The sequence below is a fragment of the Ixodes scapularis genome, unplaced genomic scaffold (assembly GCF_016920785.2).
Source record: "Ixodes scapularis isolate PalLabHiFi unplaced genomic scaffold, ASM1692078v2 PGA_scaffold10__122_contigs__length_95168666, whole genome shotgun sequence".
Lineage (NCBI taxonomy): Eukaryota > Metazoa > Arthropoda > Arachnida > Ixodida > Ixodidae > Ixodes > Ixodes scapularis.
In genome coordinates, this window is record NW_024609836.1 from 6,623,098 (window position 1) to 6,643,599 (window position 20,502).

A 20,502-nucleotide genomic window follows, 5' to 3' on the forward strand; every position below is an offset into this window, starting at 1 on the left:
ATTGACTTAAACACACACGTCTGATCTTTGTTGTTTTGCTATATCTCCTGCTAAACAGAACTGTCCTCTGTTATTTAGTCTTGGTAATGTATTTTTGGTTCATCAAGAAAACACCTCACGCTTTGAGATGGGGGCCTGTAACATGCCAACAAGAAGCAATCAAAATCGTCACTTTCCATTGAAAGAGTTTCCGTGAAACTAAACATTTGAGAGAAATCTCTCTGGTTGGGAAATACAATAATTAAAACCATGGTAACCAACCAATTCCTAAACATGTAGGAGCCCTACATTTCGAACTGACTCGGTTCTTCGTCAGGGACGACTGTGGCCGTTGAGGAGCGGCGTTTCTCGATCTTCTTTTTCTTCTCTCAGGGTTGTGGCGCATTTCTCGATCTTCTTCTTTCATGAATATGGCGAAGCCCGTTCACATACACTGTTGGTAAAGCACCAAGGCACCTATTTATGTTGTCTGGCGTCGTTTGAATATGCCAGGACTCGATGAAAAGCCTATGTCGGTTGTTAGTCTCTGCGTCGATAATGCTGGTGTTGTCGAAGTCAATCCGGTGGTCTTTGACTTCGCAGTGCTCGGCGACTGCACTGCGCTCGTGGTCGAGCTTGCGAACGTCGTTTTTTGTGTTGGCGTATTCTTTCATTAAAATTCTTTGTCTCGCCGATGTAAGTGGCTGGACAATCTGCACAAGGGATCTTATGAACCACGCCCTGCGTTTTTTCTTTCGGAGGGTGATCTTTTGGACGGGGCATGAGTAATCCAAGCGTGTACATCGGCTTGTGGGCTACGCGGATTCCTTCTTTGGCTAGCACGCGTGCAAACGCCTCGCTTGTTCCTTTGATGCAGGGTACGCAGATGCGCGAGGTTGGGCGTGGCTGCGTACAGGCTTGTGGTTGCTGGTGTCTTTGACCTCGAGCTTGACGACGGGCAACGCGTTGGATGAAGGTGCTCGTGTATCCGTTCCTTTTCAGATCAGCACGGACGGTTTTTTCTTTCTTTCTTCTGTCATCCTCAGAGGAGCGTATAGCCTTCGTCCTAGACAGCAGTGTCCTAACCACCGATGCTTTGTGGCAGGCTGGGTGATAGGAATCAAACTGGAGATAACGTCCAGTGTGTGTGGGCTTCCTGTAGACTGAAAACTTCAACTTTTCTTTTTCTCTTCTCACGAGTACATCCAGAAAAGGCAATGAATTGTCTTTTTCAAGTTCCGCTGTGAATTGGATAGAGTTGAGGTGTGAGAGGAATCTGTCCACTTCAGATCTTTGAAGGATCTGAAGAGTTACCGTGTGAGAAAGACCTATTTGATGCTTTAAGACAAGCCACTTCTCATTAACAAAAACCACGATGCCTCCACCCCCCATCTGAGAACGTGAAAACCAAAAAGAGTTATCAAATCAAATCAAATCAAATCAAATGAGTTTATTTCCACCTTGTAAAAATACAGATAGAGGGGCTGTGGAAGAAAAACCTGCGCTAAGCAGCTTTGTATTAATGGCAGTCTTCGTATTAACTAAGCAGCACTACGATAGAAAGAATGAACATTCATAAAAAGGATATTCACAACGAAAACAGAAAGGTATATAGGCAAACAAAACAAAAATCATACTCCAATGGTTAGAGTCATTGCACGGAGTTCACTGAACCTAGAGGCGAATAAATCAAAATGCATAAGCTGACAAGCGTTTGATAATGAAGGAAGTGTATAACACATGCAATTTTTTCTGTAGTTTAAACGAGGTGTAGGTACTACCCAATTCTCTCCATGTCTTGCAGTATAGTTCAATTTTATTATTTGTAGTTTTGCCAGATTACGTATATTATTTATATTCCTCGGTGTTTCCAATTTATGCCGTATACTCAATCGATATTTATACAGGTTGTATGCTGGGATCACCTGGGAACGATAAAAAAGTTTGCACATGACGCTCTGCAGGGCGCGTTGTAAATATGTGGAAGACATTTTTTTGTAACAAATAAACACGTTGTAAATTTGAAAATGTGGTTGTCCCCGACACTAGTTGACAGTAATTCAAATGGGAATAAAAAAGTGAATTATACAGAAGTAACTTGATTCTTTTGTAAAGAAGGCATCTAGCACGACCTACTACTCCAGTTATCTCAGCTATTTTGCCTAATAAAAGGTTTACATCACTATCCCACGACATATTGGTGGAGAACACAACACCGAGACATTTAAAGTGCTCCTCAATTTCTATTGAACGGGTATTAAGGAAATTATATCTATGCACTGGAATTGGCTTATTTTTTGGTCTAAATATTACTTTTTTCTTCTTAATTCATTGATTTGCATAGATTTAGATTTTTACCAGTTCTTCAGTGCTTTCATTCCTGATTACATGTATCTACCAATTCATGGATATCAATGCCAGCAAAAAACTACTAGTGCCATCAGCGTGGATAATGAATTTGGCACTAGGGTTAATTTTTCAAATATCAATAGGATAAATATTAAATAGCAGTGGCCCTAGTACACCACAGTCACGGATAGAGCCTTAGAACACATGCTGTTTATCGGAACAAACGGTCTTCGGTTTGATAAATAGGATTTCAAAAGTAAAACAAAACCTGTCCACGAATGCCATAGTAACTAAGTTTCCCCAGCAGAATATGACTAACTAAATAAAAGGCCTTGGAAAAATCCACAAATACACCAGCTACAATGGCTTTGTTCTCAAATTGTGTAAGAATGTATTCTTTTTGTTTGAGTAACATCAATTCCGCTGATTTGTTCTTACGAAAACCGAATTTTTGAGGAGCTAACAAGTTGCATTTATCGAAAAAAATTTAGAGCCTTGAATGGAAATTTTTTTCAAATCTCTTTGAGAAAACAGGTAGAATAGAAACTGGCCTATGATTTCCTAAATTGTTTAGATCACCCTTTTTATAAAGAACCATAACTCTCGCAACTTGCATAATCACTCGGAAAACTGCATCAACAAAACGCCGATTAAATAATGAGTAAAAAGGGGCATAATAATATCAGCTACGTGCTTGACCGGTCGTATCTGAAATCCATCAATATGAGAACTACTGCTGTTATTTATGTTTTTGATTATTCAAATCACGTCCTGCGCAACGACTGATTTCAGAAACATGGTTTTATCATTTCAATTACAAAGATAATCGCTCCAAGTATCAGGCGAGGCACCGCCGTCTCCCATGTTTGTAAAAAGAACTGTTAAATGTGTCAGCTAATTTAGCACCAGACAGTTCTTCACCGTTAACTCGTAGATTTAAAGGAGGGTTAGGTGGGTGACCGCGATTTAGGAGTGTGTTTAATTTAGACCATAACACGTCATGTTGACCGTTCTTGTCGCTTAAAAATGGTGAATGGAACTCAGACCGAGCAGATCGTAGCTTTTTTGTTACTTTGTTTCAATACTGTTTAAAAGCATCGGGATTACGAGTATTTAAAAATTTGTTATATAGTTGGTCCCGTATTTTCATTTCTTGGTGCAGTTCTGGCGTAATCCACGGCTTCCGTATCTTTCGGGCTTGTTTACGCACCTTTACAGGAAGTAAGCAAACGTTTAAAAATATTAATGAACGAGTATATAGGCCTCACTCGCATCATTTGAATTGTTTATGTCGCTGTACTTCGAATTCAACAGTGCGTTTTGGAATGCATTACGGGACGACTCTGTTATATTTTGGCAAAATATTTTATGGGTTCTTTTTGCTGCAATATCACCCCTTTCTAAGCAAAGAAAAATAGGTAGATGATCGCTAGTACAACATGATATAGCTGCCGCCTTAATACTTGACTGTAAACAGTTTGAAGAAAAATATCAAGTGCAGATTGGCATTCCGCCGTGACCCTAGTCAGTACCTCAATCAAATTAACAAACCTACTTGAAAGCATTAAATTGTCAAAATCTCTGGTGGTTTTTTTATCATTACTCATATCGATATTGAAGTCTCCTCCTGCAATCAAAGTATTTTTATTGTCAGCGACAAAATCTAGGAATTCATCGTTGAATTTTAAAAACGTTTTTATATCTCCATTCGTTGGCCCATAATACACAGAAAACACTGTCTTGTTACACAGAACTAAAGCATTTCCTAGTCAGGCGTAAATACAGTATAACGATCAAGTATATGACATGAAGTGGTATCATTGACCAACAACGAAACTCCACCACCTCGGCTGCTAGATCGGTTTAAATAGTAAGTGTTATAGTTTGGTAACCTGAAAACATCATAGTCAGTTGTACTCCAAGTCTCAGTTAACATAATTACAGAGAATTGAAAAGAAAACTCAATAAACCATTTTTCTAAACAAGTCGTTTTGTTCCCTACATTTAATGAATACATTTTAGTGAAGTAGGCGGTAGCTGACACACAAGACGATTTATATAATTCATCAAATAATAGCACTGTTGGTTCATATTATGTTGAATTTTTCAAAGTCAGTACTAGCGAGGACGTTTTCTACAATTGGTTGAGGTCATCCCTGCTCTTAATATGAATAGTGCGTGCGCCTTCAGTCCTCCGCACCAGAAGTTTCCCATTCGTGTACCGTGTAAAGGCATAGCTTTTTTCTTTGGCCTGATTTTTCGTCGCTCGAAGCACTTCCTTATTGTACCTGGTCAGGTTTTCCTGGATGAAAATGCGCGGGGTACTGGCCTTTAGTTCGTTTTTTCCCTTAAACCACTCGTCCCTGCTCTGTTGCCTCGTGAAACGAACGATTATTTCAGGTACATGTCCCTGCTTCGCAGGCAGCCAATGAGCAGATGTTAGATCAGACTCCGTCAGGTGAGGCACTTCAAGCTTGTTGGCCAGCCTATTGAGTGAGGTAAACAGGTTTTCACACTGCACTGCAGGTGCCCATGTATCTCCAGGTTTAAACGCCTACTTCGAAATTCGAGGTCGTTCACCTCCTGCTGGAGCTGCTCCCGTACTACTCTGTTCAATTCCTCCCTCTCTTTCATTTGTCTCACTCTCTTACTTAGGTCTTTGATTTCTGTCTTCTGAAGTTTGATTTCCTTTTCAAATTCATTGAACCTTCTTGACATATACTATATGGACCGCTCCAGGCTGTCTACTTTTTCTGTTATAAAAGGTAGAGGGTCCAGCTTCTGGTTAATAGATGCAAGAAGCGTTTTTACATCCAGTTCGGGCTGTTTATCGTCACTGCAACTAGCGCGCGATGCGTTGCTTCTGCATGTTTGACACCTCGACGTCTTTCTTCAAGGCCTCATTTTTACCAGAAAAGGATTTCTTAGTTACCCCAGCGCGTTTGCCGAAATGATAGCTCTGGCGACACCCGGTACAGTCTACCGATCCCTCGTCTCCCTCGTCGAGGCCGGGCCACTGACACGTGAAACAGGTGTTACCCATGTCCCACGCTTACAAGGCACGAAAATTCAGTACAACTCCAACGTCAGTGGCAGCGGCAGCAGCTGAAGCAGAATAAGTTAATTGAAGGTTGTAGAAGGTGGTTAATAGCAACTTAAAAAGACGTGAAGGCGAGAGAAAATAGGATTAAAGTACAGGCGAGCTGGTGTAAGTTATACATGATGATTGAAAACCTGAGACTGTGGTTTGAAGAACAGAAAATCCCGAAGTAGAAAGAAAAAGGGAAAGACGATGTCTCAAAAAGAAAAAGGGACAGACGATGTCTCAAAGAAAAAGGGACAGACAACGTCTGTCCCTTTTTCTTTCTACTTCACGATTTTCTGTTTTTCAAACCACAGTCTCAGGTTTTCAATCATCATGTGTAAGGCGTAGTGCACAGATTAGAGATGTGCACCGAATGCTGCCGCTGCCGCCAAATGACCGCCGCAGGAGAACACGCTGCTTATCTCCTCTGTTGCGGGCAGGTTGCGCTTTTGCTGTTAAGTCCGTCGCGGCACCGAAGTGGACGAAGCAGCAGAAACGGCGTAAGGCTTCTGGCGCGAAATCAGCAAAACTCCGGTCATGCAGCCTCCGCACTCACGTAGCCAGCAGACAGGGCAGGAAGTGCAGAGCTGTCGCCGACGATCAACATAGTCCCAATGCGGCAACTGGAAAGACGTAAAGGCGTAGTGCACATATTGGAGATGTGCACCGAATGATGCCGCCGCCGCCAAGATTCAACCATCAACATTGAGCTGGTTCCACCAGTCTGCAGATAAATGAGTTTTTGTTAATACAATAGCATCCGCGCTTACCAACAAATCTTTCATCAAAACGTTAAAACTATCCCAATATTTTCTTATACTCCTAGTGTTAACATGCAGCACCAAAAAAAGCTTTTCTGTAATGTTTATCTACCTTGTAAACATGCCAAAATCCTTGCATTACTGAAAAGTAACCATCATATTTTTACTGTATTTTCTAGGGGTGTGCGAATATTCGAGTTCCGAATTCGAATCGAATAGTGATTGGCCGAATAATTCGGTTCGACTTTCGAATTTCTACTATTCGAGTCTCCGAATAATTCGACACTTCGAATTTCAGTATTGTTAGAAAAATCCGGATTTATTCACGAACGTTGCCAGTATCATGACGCAGTGCTCACAGGCCTCTGCTAGATTTAAACCAAGCTAGCGTTGCAGGAAACTTGGCTGACTGGCCGTTTCGAAAGAAAGTGCTTCATTCCTTGTATTCCTTTAAACCAAATGGTCGTGATCGAGCTTCTCCGCTGCGGCTCCACGGCCGTCGTCAAACCACACAAGCCGCCATTTTGAAGTTGTGTTTCGCGGTTTCGCCAGAGGAGTGCAACTTCCTATACCGCCCATGGAACGCAAATTGAGAAACCCTGTGAGGCCGCAGCGCCATTTGAATCCCCTGGTATCTGGTGGCTGTACTAAAATCAACATGGCGGGACAGCGAAACCAAAACCGAAACTGCACGGCAGCGCCATTGTGTTTGGATGGATGGGCGGTAGCTTGCGCCACCTATATTTAAAAATATATATATATTGTAGCATTTTTTTTTTTTTGCTTGGTTTGCGCGTTGTTTTGCTAGGCTTCTGCTGCTTTGCGGCTGGTTTTCGCGTTTTAGTGCTGGGTAATGTGCGTTGAAACGTACACAAGCCAGCACTGAAAAGTGAGACCAGCAGCAAAGCAGCGGAAGCCTAGCAAAGCAACGAAAGTGACACATACACAAAAAATATGCAATGCTTGTCCTTTTGCTTTCGTTTTTATTCAAAAGACAGTAGAAAATACAGACGAAATTTCTCACTATTTTGCACACAAGAATCAAAGAAATGAACAACAAAACAGGATAAAACGTTAAGGTTACGTGCGACGAAGGTGATATGCGTCCTTGCAAAAACACTTCGCTAAATTTACATAAAATCTCTAGGTTCGTGATCCTTTTCGAGCTTCTTGGCGTGTACTCACAAGCCTTACGCCGTCCAGCCACAGGCGTGGAGCCTAGAAAATAAAGTTGAATTGCTTGATTGGTCATTACGTGCCCGATAGGGTCATATGAAAACAACGAGCATTTTCTGCGCCTCCTTTCGAAAAACGGTACTTGGAGTTCAACACTGCGACACTAAAAACTCGTGTCTCCTCTATTTTTCTTTTCCTTGACTTAAATGACTAAACTCTAAATTGACAATCATTTCGAATTTGATTATATAAGTAAGCATATAAGTAAAGACCGACGACGGTGTCTTGCAACTAAAGGAAACTAAGGAATGAGGTCAAGAAAAACAGCTCAGCTCTTTGGTATTGAGTCTTCATCGAGAACCTGCATTCGTTTTTAATATTATCACTTAAATTTAGGAGTGCGTCACTGCTAAACGAAACGGGAAACCAGAGCGGATCGCTCCATCGCTCAGTTAATCGAAAAATATTTAGGCTCATTTTCACTCCTCGCAAACAGACGCGTGAATCGCTGAAAACAATGCCAAATAAACAGCTCACAGCAAAAAGATTCCCATCTTTTAAAGTGAGCATATGTGCTCGATCTTGATATGACACAGAAGTCTCCAGTAATTTGACAATGACATATTTCTCGCGGCGAGTGACGAGCAACCCTGAACAATGATAGGATTTGGTTTTGTGATTGGAAACTATCATAGCTATTGCCCAAATTAAACAATTAATACTCACTACCACTGCGACAGTTAGGTTTTGTTGCAAACATCTAATCAGAAACTTAAGCAAGAGAAGACCAAAAGAGCGTACCGCACGTCCATTGGAACTCGAAACCATTGATATCCCGGCTTTCGACAGTCATTGTTTCCCCACTTGGCACATCAGGTGGTGTGGTGATGTCGAAAAACCATGCTTGACCACATTACAAAAACAACGAGTCCCCACAAAAAAGAAAAGAAAGCCGCGCGCGCACGAAGGCGGCACGAATCTCGCGCCGCGACGCACTCCCAGAAGCGGGACAGCTCTCCCTCCGACTCGCGTCCCTCGCGCGTTCTAACGGTCCACCGACTTCCCGGCGCCAGCGGCCAGCGCATCTCGAGGCGCGAGGCGCGCGTTCGGGGAGAGAGAAAGCGCGCCCAGACACTTTGAAAGAGTGAAAGAGAAAGTTACGATAACAAGCTTCAAAGCCATTCACACCTTCAAAACAACTTCACCTTTATTTCACTTCATTAAATATATGAATCATATTTATTTAAAATAAAATATTAAGTGCCAACACCCGCTGAGAGCGCGGCAATCGGAAGCAGTTTGCCGGACCGGACGAACGTCATAGTATACGCGGCCGGACGGAAGTAGCCGAGAGCTTCACCCCACTGGTTTCGCAACGCCTCCCACCTGCTGCCAGTTATGTACACTACAAACTTAGTTAAAACACAAATTAACTTAATCATAGAGCTTGTCATAGAGCATCGAGAAAAACCGAAGACATTTAATAAAAACAGAACCTTTTAGCTGTTAGCGGTACTGGCTCAATGACGCAAGACGCTACATCCAGCTTTCCACGGTTTAGGCTAGGTGGCGCAAGTTGCCGCCTGATACGGAGGTGGCAGCATTTCACGCTACCATATATCTATCCTTTTTGGTTTGTCACATTCGTAGTTCCACGTGGTTCGTCCTTTCCGCGTCGCTGCGTAGCCATTTCCTGCTGTTTTCTTACGTGTTATTTGTTCATTCTTGTGCTGTGCCCGGTATCCTCTTGGTATGAATCCCAATGAAGAAAAGAAAAGAAGTTTCATATGGACTTTCTTTGAAAAATCAACTGCGTGCTCTGCAGTTTGCAAATCATGCAACTCGACTCTGAAGACACCCTCTAGCACAACGAGCCCGCTTGTCAATCATTTGAAAAGCAAGCATCACGCGCTCCACTCGCGGTTTCTTGAATCGTCCGTGAAGCAGAAGAAACCTAAAGATGAAGATCGAAGCCAGCCAACCTTGCTGGCTTTGAACAAGCAGAAGGGTCAGCTCTCAGAAAGTGTGAGAAAGCAAACCACTATAATCATCGCGCGGATGATCGCGCTGGATTTCCAGCCGTGTGACATCGTTGAGAACAAGGGATTTCAAGAGGTAATCCACCATCTCCAGCCGCAGTACAACATCCCTCACAGGACTACGTTTTCCAGGACGATAGTCCCTGAACTGTACAAGAGTACAGTGGACACGCTTAAGGCGGAAATGTCCTCGGACCTTGGAACAGGGTTGGAGTCGATCACGTTCACTGCAGACATGTGGACCTCAAGGGCCAATGAAGGGTACATCTCCCTGACATGTCATTACATGACACAAGGTTTTGCTATGAAGGCCTTCACATTGGCATGCACACATATGCCAGAAAGCCACACTGCAGTCAACATTCAGAGCTGCCTAACTGCAATCGTCCAGGGGTGGGCTCCTAACCTCAACAGTGTGCCTGTGTATGTGGTCACAGACAATGGCCGCAACATCTGAGCCGCAGTCCGCCAGATGGAGTGGACACCTCTTCAGTGCATGGGGCACACATTTCAGCTGGCAATTAAATATGCCAAAGATGAAACTCCTGCTGTGTCTCTGCTCTGCAAAAAGGCACGAGCAATAGTGGGACACGACAAGCACAGTGCCCAGGCAACACAACGGCTCAAGGACTGCCAGAGGCGCATGGAGCTGCCTAGCACAAGCCTCATTCAAGACGTCGACACTCGATGGAACAGTGAGCATGCAATGTTGAGTCGTCTGGTGCAGCTCAAAGATGCCGTGTCACTTGAAATGGCAACATCAGAAATGAGTGTCACCTGTCTTTCAGGAAGTGAGTGGAATGCTGCAGAAAGCCTGGTCCAGATCCTGAAGCCTATTGCAGATGCGACCATTGATCTGGGTGGCCAAAAGTATGGAACCCTTTCATCTGCCATACCATTTCTTTATGGGGCAGAGCAAATCTTGAAGAGGTGCTCTGCCATCGAGAGCGAAGTCGTAGCTTTTGCGAAGAACTTGCTTAAGAGCCTGAAATCTCGGTTTCCTCTCTACATGGAACAGAAGGAACTGGTGCTGGCCACACTGTGTGACCCAAGATTTAAGGCCATTTTCTTCTCCACGTCATACGACCATACACGGGCTGTTGAGCTGCTGGCGGCGGAGATTGCTGATCGAAGTCGTCGCATCGACTCTTCCCAGCAGTCCAGCAGGCAGGAACTTTACTGCCAGCCATTGACCAGCTCCAAGGACATCCCAGTGACAGTCTGGGAGACGGTTGAACTGTTGGCTTCACAAAAGAGCCAATGCAATAACGCCAGACCCTACAGCCAGGAGGTTGAGAAGTACTTCAATGAACCACTGCTCCCCAGAAAAGATGACCCCTTAAACTACTGGAAAGAACACGGAGCTGCGCTGTATCCTGGCATTGCGAAAATTGCTTTGAGGTACCTCCCTATCCCAGCTACAGAGGTGCCCAGCGAGCGCATGTTCTCCACAGCGGGCAACACAGTGATATCGCGCAGAGAAAACCTGAAGCCTGCACACGTGGAGCAGCTTGTGTTCCTGCATGACAACTTGTAGTTCACAAGAAGCTGTGTCCCGCTAACTGCAGGCTACCTACCTAAGCAGTGTTTTTGTGTATTTAGAATAAAAGTTGATATTTGACTTTTTGACCACTATTCGATTCAAATTCGATTTACAAGTTTGAATATTCGGTATTCGATTCGAAATTCGAATTTTTGGCCACTATTCGACACTATTCGATTCGAATTCAATTCGAACTGAAATTTCACTATTCGCACACCCCTAGTATTTTCTTGACGTCGGCAACTGCGTTCACTCGAGTAAGTGGTGCACCTTCCTTCTCTTTAGCAAAGCTCTTCCCCCCTCCGGCCCAGAGAAATTTGCAGTTTGCTTCCGTGGCCTTCGTTCTCACCAGCTAGTGCAGTTCTCGATTCACTCGAGTCAAATTTTCGTTAAAAAAGATCTTCGGTAGGTGACCTAGGTCTCCCGATCGGTTCAATGCACGCAATTGACCACGACAGCCCATCTAGGCCTGCCACAATTTCGCCGATGAAAATCTTATTAAAATGGCGGACACGACGTCAAGCTTTGACGACAGCCTATACATTGCAAGGACGTCTGTGTCTTGGAGTGGAGGAAGCTCAAGTTTGACTGCAAGATCGGCAACCACAAGTTCCATTTTTTCTCCCCTGTTATGCGGTAACCCGTAGTTTCTAGATTTGTAGAGCGGTTGCGCTGTTCCTTGAAATTTACGTCTCCCCCAAGCTGCCGGATAAAACATTCCAGTTCTTTCACCGTGGCAGCCACCTCTGTTAGATAAGCTTAAATTTCACCAACATTTTTTTTTTTTTTTTCATTTTCGTTTGTCTTGCCGAGTACCGAGTGGTACTTTGGAAATAGGTCATCTGCAGTTACTTAAATTTTTTAACTGTTTTTTTTTTTTGATAATCCGCACGGCCGGCTTCAAGGTCAACAGCTCATCTACCTTAACTGGGAGGGTAACTAGTTTGTCAACAGTGACCTTCATTGATAATAACGAGTCTAAATTGGCATTAAAAACACTGAACTGGTCGTCAGAAGGTGAGTCGTCTACTGGTTCCTCAGATAAACTTGCACGTGCCGAGGCGGAATCCGCAGAGGGACAAGTACGACAACGCCATTTCGCTCTTTTCTGCATTCCCATCGTGGTGTAGGCAGACTCTTTGATCCCAGCACAGGACCCGTAACTTTTACACAAGAAACACATCATACATACATACATTTGCCATCGGAAGAAACTTCTTTCAAACACATAAGGCATTCAACAATAATAACAATAAGGACAATATTATTAAGAATAGCAATAATAATAACCATCACCACGAACACCATCATCATTATAGTCGTAGTCATTTCTATTTAAGAACATTCATGAAGGTATAGAAGTATGTGTTTGCAATAAAAGTCAATAATGGCTTGTGTGACACCGCCCGACTAAAAGTTATGAAGACAATTGTGGATGATGCCCGGAAACAAAGCAGTAAATGCCGTAAGGACAAAAATAATCTGCAAAGGCAGGCTTGAGAAACGATTGCAATAGAAACAACAACTCATGATGACAATTATAGTATAAAGTTCACACGTACTAAATGTAAAAAACGTTAGGAAGCATAACCGATATAAAGTGTCAAATCATATCATTGCCTTCAGCTGGCTAAGCGGGTTAGCCTGCAGAATTTCAAAAGGAAAATTATTGAAAAATCAGTTAGATAAAATTCGCCGGTGAACATGCCGCATCGAGTCAAGACAAAGGTAACATTGAAAGCCTCTTTCAAACGAAGCGAACGGAGTAAAGGGTTTTTGGTTTTGAAGTCAGCAGACCAAAAGTAGCGTAGGACGAGAGGTTGAATAAACAGTGTTCGGAGACGTGGCAATTTCAAATAGTGAAACAAGTCAGTACCGTCAGGAATTGTCATTCCATAGGAAACACTTTTCAATATATATTTTTAAGTACAATCAATTTGTCATGCCATTACCCGGAAAAATTTCCAAAGCACCGCAACGCCATATCTCAATGAACTATATGCAAGCGGATGAATAATTATTTCTGCGTACTGTAGAAGGAATAAGTTATGTTATTATATGACAGGCAAGAAGAACTCCTAAATTTTAGACAAATGTATGTCAGTTGAGAACTGCGGGTCTAACCACAGTCAAGAACGATGCCGAGGTATTTCACACTTTCGACATATACTAAAGGAAGACATTTGCAAGAAATTTGGGTGATATAAAAGAGTGACGAAATTCAGTCGCACGTATTTAAGTAAATTATAAAAAAATTAGTTTGGTCTAGTTTACATTTATATACATAAGAATTTGTTAAAACCAGTCCATGCTCGTAATCGCAGCGCATTGAATTGAACGAGCAGCGTCTTCGTAATTAGTGTGACGCGTGAATATGACCGTGTCTTCTGAATTTTGATACAGTTTGGCCCCAGAAATAGATGTATGAATATTGTGAAGAAACAAATTAAACAGTAAAGGAGATAGAGTTGATCTCGGAGGTACACCATGCTCTCAGTATTGTTCGTGGGTTTCCCACCTCTGTTGCAATCACAAGTTGTGAGTTACTTGTAAGGCAGTTTGAAAGAAGAGAAAAATACAGACCACGAGACTCAAAACTATATAACTTCTTTATAAGGCGTCTCTCAAAGGCGTCTCTCAAAACCGGGAAGTATGAACTCTGCAAAGTTTTCGAGAAACGGCTGTTTCTCTCCCCTGAACAAAACCAAGCTGACTGGGTGAAATGAATTGAATTGAACTTTATTTTCAGCAACAGTATGCCAAGAACACCGGAAAAAAAGCTACCTAGAGCTAGCTTGACTGAGTCCGGGGCCCTTGCACGTACAGAAAATGCATAATATAACAACAATCCTATTTAAACATTTCTCAAAAAATACAGAAAACAACACTATAAAACAGCACACAAACCACGGAGGAACAGAAAACGACTGGTAGAACGAAAGAGCGCTGACTCCCAACTGACTTATTTGAAAGAGGAGAATAAAAAGCCATAGAATGATAGTTGATAAAAAAAAAGGAAAAAAATAAAGAAGAAAATGAAAACAAAATAATTTGTGCATCGATGATACGGGAAGGAAGATCATTTATGAACAAAATGTACAAAAGTTGTCCCTGGGTGAATTTCTGGGGTGCACCAGAACTCGAGGTAAACTCGTCAGAATAGCTATCACAAATGCGAACAGAAATGCGACGACCTATTAGATAAGTGGACAACAACGCGCAAAGATGTGGGCTGGAAATATGAAAGGCAAGCTTCTCTAGCAGTAAATTATGACATACACAATCGAACGCTTTCGACATGTCAAAATAGATGGCATATTCTTTATACCAGTGCTGCAGTGTAACTTAAAAACGAGCATAAATTTGAATCAAGCGTACTTCCCTTCAAAAAAAACGTTTTGAGATGCAGATATCATTGGGCTAAGGCAAAAGTAAACACGTATATGTATAACTTTTTCAAAAACCGCAAAACTACATGACAACGACACAGAACGGTAATTATTAACCAGTTTCAAATCGCCCTTCTTAAAATAAAAGCAGCTACAGAGACTTTCCAAAGCTCGGGAAAACGTCATTGAGCAAAAGACATGTTAAAATATGTATCAAAACAGGCGCAAGTAAAGAACAGTGGCCTTTTATAATAAAGATAGGTATGTTATTAACACCGCTCGATAATTTGGGTTTCAGTTCTTTTCTGGACTCTACTATCTCTCCTTCACCAACAGTAAACGAAGACCGAAAAGTGGTACACTCAACACTAATAGAACCAAAAGAACTACTCACGCCATTTCGGCCGGCAAACAATGGTACCCATTGTCATCTTGAAGACAAATGATTTCTTTATTTCCACGCAAGTGTTGCTAAGCAAGGCGCCAGAAGTCCCTCGGATGTTTTCTAAGACTTTGTTTAGCGCCACTTAAGTGCAAACTTTTTTTAGCGAGACAGCGATGAATACTAAATTTTTGATGCCATAAACGTAGCCCTGTTGTTGTTCTATCTTTGTATAAGTGATGGTAGTGCAGTTCCTTTCGTAATGTGTCTTTTTTAAACCTCTCTCATCCGACTAGGATAGTGGGAGTTGCGCATCAACCGTTTAAGAACGAAAGCATCCACAGCTTTCTTAACTATCGTGGTTATGCCTATGCGGGTGGCTTCAGCAAAGTGGACAAACTCCGTTCGCTTAGCGAGGGAACAAGCAAATACACATTAATAGCGATACGGAGGTGCATTATTAAGACAAGCAAAAAAGTGAAAGCCGTTTACAACTCCCTGTAACACCGAATAAGAGCACAGCTCTTGAGGAGGAGGAGGGAAGGGTACTGGGGGGTGAAGTGACCTGGGGGGGGTCACGTGACCTTGGGGTCACGTGACGATGCCGATGATGTCATCAGTGACGTCACTGATGACGTCATCCGTGATGATGACGATGACGATGCGGATGCCGGTCACGTCATCAGTGACGTCACTGATGACGTCATCAGTGATGATGACGATGACGATGCGGATGCCGGTGAGGTCATCAGTGACGTCACTGACGATGACGATGCGGATGCCGGTGAGGTCATCAGTTACGTCACTGATGACGTCATCAGTGACGATGACGATGCGGACTCCGATGACGTCATCAGCGATGATGACGATGACGATGCGGATGTCGGTGACGTCATCAGTGACGTCACTGATGACGTAATCCGTGATGATGGCGATGACGATGCGGATGCCGGTGACGTCATCAGTGACGTAACTGATGACGTCATCAGTGATGATGACGATGACGATGCGGATGCCGGTGAGGTCATCAGTGACGTCACTGATGACGTCATCAGTAATGATGACGATGACGATGCGGGTGCCGGTGACAACATCGGTGAGGTCACGTGACCTCGGCGGGGGGTCACGTGACCCTGGGGGTGGGCACGTGACCTCGGGGGGTCACGTGACTTCGGTGGGGGTCACGTGACCTCGGGGGTCACGTGACTTTTGGTGCCACGTGACCTTGGGGGTCACGTGACCCTGGGGGAGGGGTCACGTGACCTCTGGGGGTCACGTGACTTTGGGGTGACCTTGGGGGCCACGTGACCTTGGGATGACCTTGGGGGGGTCGCGTGACCTTGGGGTGACCTTGGTTACGCCGACGCCGCTCAAGCCGGGAATGGGCCCCTAAGAGCTGCGCTCTAAAAAGTACTGAAAATGCAACGCTAGGAGTAAGGTCAAAACTTACAGTTCATATCTGAGATTATTGAGTTACTTGATTTCCTTGGTTTCACTGCGTGGCTTGGTTAAGAGCCTCGTGTTATGGGTTGGTATTTTGTGGCACTTGACTCAGCGTCCGAGCTCGACGCCGAGGAATACCTCAGCGGACACGCGAATGGTTCCACCATGTAATCGAATTCGTGGCTCGGCATGTGGTCGCAGTCGTGGTGCGAGCGCAGTCAGAGTCGTGGCAGGGGGTACAGTCGAAGGCTCTTGTGTCTTTGGAGCCGTGCCAGCAGAAGCGGTCGAAGCCCCCCTGCCAACCGAGCCTGAGGAATGCACGTCAACGACAAGTCTCCCCTCAGAGCTTTCCTGTGAAGACGTCGAGCTCGTGGGTCGCTGGTTTAAGCAGGTCGGCGTGCCACGCTACCCGATGAATCAAATGAAATCAAATCACTTTATTTTTCACCTTGTACAAAGAAGATGAAGGATCTGTGGAAAAAAGCTATAGCTTTGCAGCTTAACGAGTCCAAAGACCCTTAATATTGGCAGCTAAGCAGCATCGTGCTAAGGTATTCACAGAAGAGAAAAACAAAAACAAAAAGGCGGGAAGAAAAGTAATCTTAACAGTACATTGTAACAACACACTCACCAAAAAAAAATTGTTATGATCATAAATGTTTAGGGCGCACACATTTAAACAAAAAAAAACCGTAAAAATCATACTCTCTTGGTTTCATACCTTCTACGGAGTTCACTCTATTTACAAGTAAATAAATCAAAATACACAAGATGATATTTATTTAATAAAGACGGTAGTATGAAACTTAGGCAATGTTTTCCATAGTTCTAACAAGGTGTACGCACTACCCAATTTTCTTTATGTCTTGTTGAGTAACTAGTTGTGTTCTTCATTTGAAGATGAGCCAGATCAGGTAAGTTAGTAATATTGTTTGGTGTTTCTAATTTATACCTCAAACTTAATCGATATCTATACAAGTTGAATGCACTAATCACATGGGTGCGGTAGAACAAGTTAGTACTTGGCGCTCCATAAGGCTCATTGTAAATATGCCGAAGACATTTTTTTTTGTTGTGATATATGAACAAGTTGAAGGTTTGAAAATGTTGTTGTTCCTTATACCGATTGACAATAGTTTAGATGAGAGTAAAAGAGCGAATTATGCATCAACAACCCCCCCCCCCCGCACACACACACAGACACGACAGGCAGGTCGGTTGCCCGGCTAAAGGTTGAGCCGAAAAGTACCATGACGTAGGGAAAAACCACAGCAGTTCTCGACGGGTCGCCCTCTGGGGCGGGAGGTAAACACTTCTAAGCGCCTTCGCGAAACAACGGCGCTTGTGGCAGTCGGGTATCGCACGGTCCCCGGGTATCGGCGAAATATCGTGCCAGTACTCTACAAATAGGCGTGGGTATCGGCCGAGCGTCGCATAATTGTCTACTTTGTATCCGCCGCACGTCCTGTAAGTCTGCTTTGCATTCACCGTTGCATGTCAATTCTTCAGTGTTGGCTAAAGTACATCTAAAAAGTACCTGAAGTAATGTATAAATAAACTATACGTTATATCCCTCAATCAAAGTAATAACTACAGCTCGTGTAATGTACTTGAAGTAAAGTACAATAAATCCAATGTACTTTCAAAGGTTCAAGCACTCCTTAACACAACCCACCGTAATATGCCCTTTCATTCCCCTACACATTTTTTAACTGGTAAGCATTCCCAGGAAAAATCAGGGGTTTATCCCTTATTTGTTGGAAATGGCTGTGAATACTGGGGTACAGTCATCTGGTCACAGGGTAGTTGTTTTCCTCTCGCAAATAAACTATTTAAAGAATCAACTTATATGACACTTATCTCTATCAGCCTTTTAACCACCATTCCTTCACAAAACAAATTACAATATGACGTCTCGAAAGAAAATAACCCGTTTGCCCATGATGATACGCAATTTTTTTTTGAAATTGACAAAACACCGTTTTGTGATATAAATTTAAGAATTCCGAATTCGGGGAATGTACTTTGAAGTCGGCAGATGAATTTTGCTTTGAAAGTACCAGAATATAAATATTTTAAGTAAAGTACAAGCCCATACACAGATAATGTACTTCAAGTAAAGTGCAAGTGTTCTTGACCTACCTGCGGTAGTACTTCAAGAACAATGTATTTAAAGTGCCTCCCTACACTGCAATTGTTACATATCAAACGAATTAACGGACAAGCAAATTGCTTTCAATTGCTCATAAAATATTTTTAAACCACTGTTATTGCGCAAATGTGTAGAGCATTACGCTCCACAAATTAAAAAATGTCATACTTCTTTGTGGAACGGAAAGCAAACTATTAAATATAATTGTACTGTACTGACGCTAAGCAAAACGCATAAATCAAACGGAAACGTTCATGGAGACCCAGAAGGAAGCAGGACTACTATCAGAAGCGTGCTTGAAGTGTACATACGAATAAAACAGCGATATCATGTAATCCGTCATCAATACATAATACGACTCGGGCATCACGAACCAGCGCAAACACAAAGTCAAGATAGAGGAAGGTCGCCCACATTCAATGGAAGTCTGTCTTTCGCCGATTAGCAGTTTTTTTTTTTTTTGTTTTTGTCGAAAAGCTGGCATGGAGGCATTGCGGCCGTTACTGAAAATTTGGCATGGACGTATTCCGGCCGTTTAGCACGAAAAACCACGGCCGCCACTGCACAAAGCTGCAGAACACTGAAGAGCGCATTTTGGAAACCGGACCTATTTGGCCCCCTGACCATCACCACAACTTGTCACATGGCAAAGAGCTCATCAGCGCGTCAAAGTGAGTCACGTGACAAATATTCGTCTAAGCGATCTCATCCTACGGAGAGCGGTCACGTGTTTCGCTCCGCCTCTCTGATTTGCTCGAAGCGGCCGTTCCGCTCGCACACAGCCACACGAAGACACCAAAGCAGGGGGCGACGCTTAACAAAGGGCGACGTCGAAGAGAGATGGACAATGCAGCTAAGCTCCCTATGATTTTATGTCTGGCTTTCTCGGCCAAAAAGTAAGCGGATGCCGTTTTGATTAAAGATCGATGACCAGTTCGCGCTTTCCACTTTTCCACTGCTTCATCCTCTCCCCCTTCTATCGTGTCCACCGTTGCCCGTTTCCTCCTCCCCCCATGGTGAGGAGGATCTTCTGCCTTGCAGAATCTCGAGTCTGGTCGTCGGCCTTTAACCTTTAATCTGAATTTTTCTCAACAGGAATTTGCGGTCGAACGTCGAACTCGCTAATTCTGAACGTCCTTTTATTGTGTGTCGTCGCCTTAGGACAGTGTCATCACTTGGATTGCAGCCACCAAGGCAGAATACAACGTGCTGCTTCAATATCGGAAACCATCGGCTGCACGAGTGACACCGCATCACAGATGCTCCAAAAAGGCCTGCCCCCGTCAAGTCAAGAGGAATTTCCGGTTGAGCGTCGACCTCCCTAACTCGAACGCCATCCTGTTGTTAGTGAGTTGTGACCCATACCCTCATTGCTGTTTTTTTGTTTGTTTTTTTCTCTTTGGCTGCAAATTTCACATCGTAACTGTTTTTTTGTTTTTTTTTTTTTGGGGGGGGGGGGGCATTTAGTGCTATCCTTGTGCACTGTGTGACCAATGGGTGTGTATCTTTGTGTGCATAGAGCGCGTGTTGTTACATTCTGCCCGAAAGATACGATGAGGAAAAGGAAAGAGCCCTGAAAGTTAGAAAACGGTGCCTCGTCTTTGCGCAAGGTACTCCCAAAATCTTACATTTTACTAGTAATCGTTTGCATCGCGTAGTTGCTTATGTGTTCCGGTGACATTGAGGCCAACCCGGGCCTGATGATATAAAACTTGACCAAATACTCGAGACCCAAACACTGTTATCTCCGACCATGCAAGGTATCAAAAAGAAACCTTAGAAAAACTCAACCAACTGACATCGGGGAGGCCCGAAGGAAAAATCCATCAATGTAACGCTGTTTAGCAGTCAATGTTTTCTAGTGGACCGCTGACTGTGCCTGACTGTACGCCAAGCATGTCTGATTGGCCAACAAGTTACTCTGGCCGACAGTCAAACTCCAGTCAGACCCCGCTTGTCGGCATTCTGATGGTTTCCTGGTGGCAGTCGGCCGCCGCGAAATGCCATCAGGATGTCCTGGTGGTGATTCTGACTGTACATCGATTGTCTCTGACTGTACGTCAGAAAGCTTTGACGTGCAGACAGAAGTACGGTCGAAGGACGTAAAGTTCGTTCGGATACCACTATTTCGTCAAATCTATGAATACGAAAAGTAATCTATGCACGAGAAAACGATTTCGGGACGTGAGCCCATAAAACCGCTG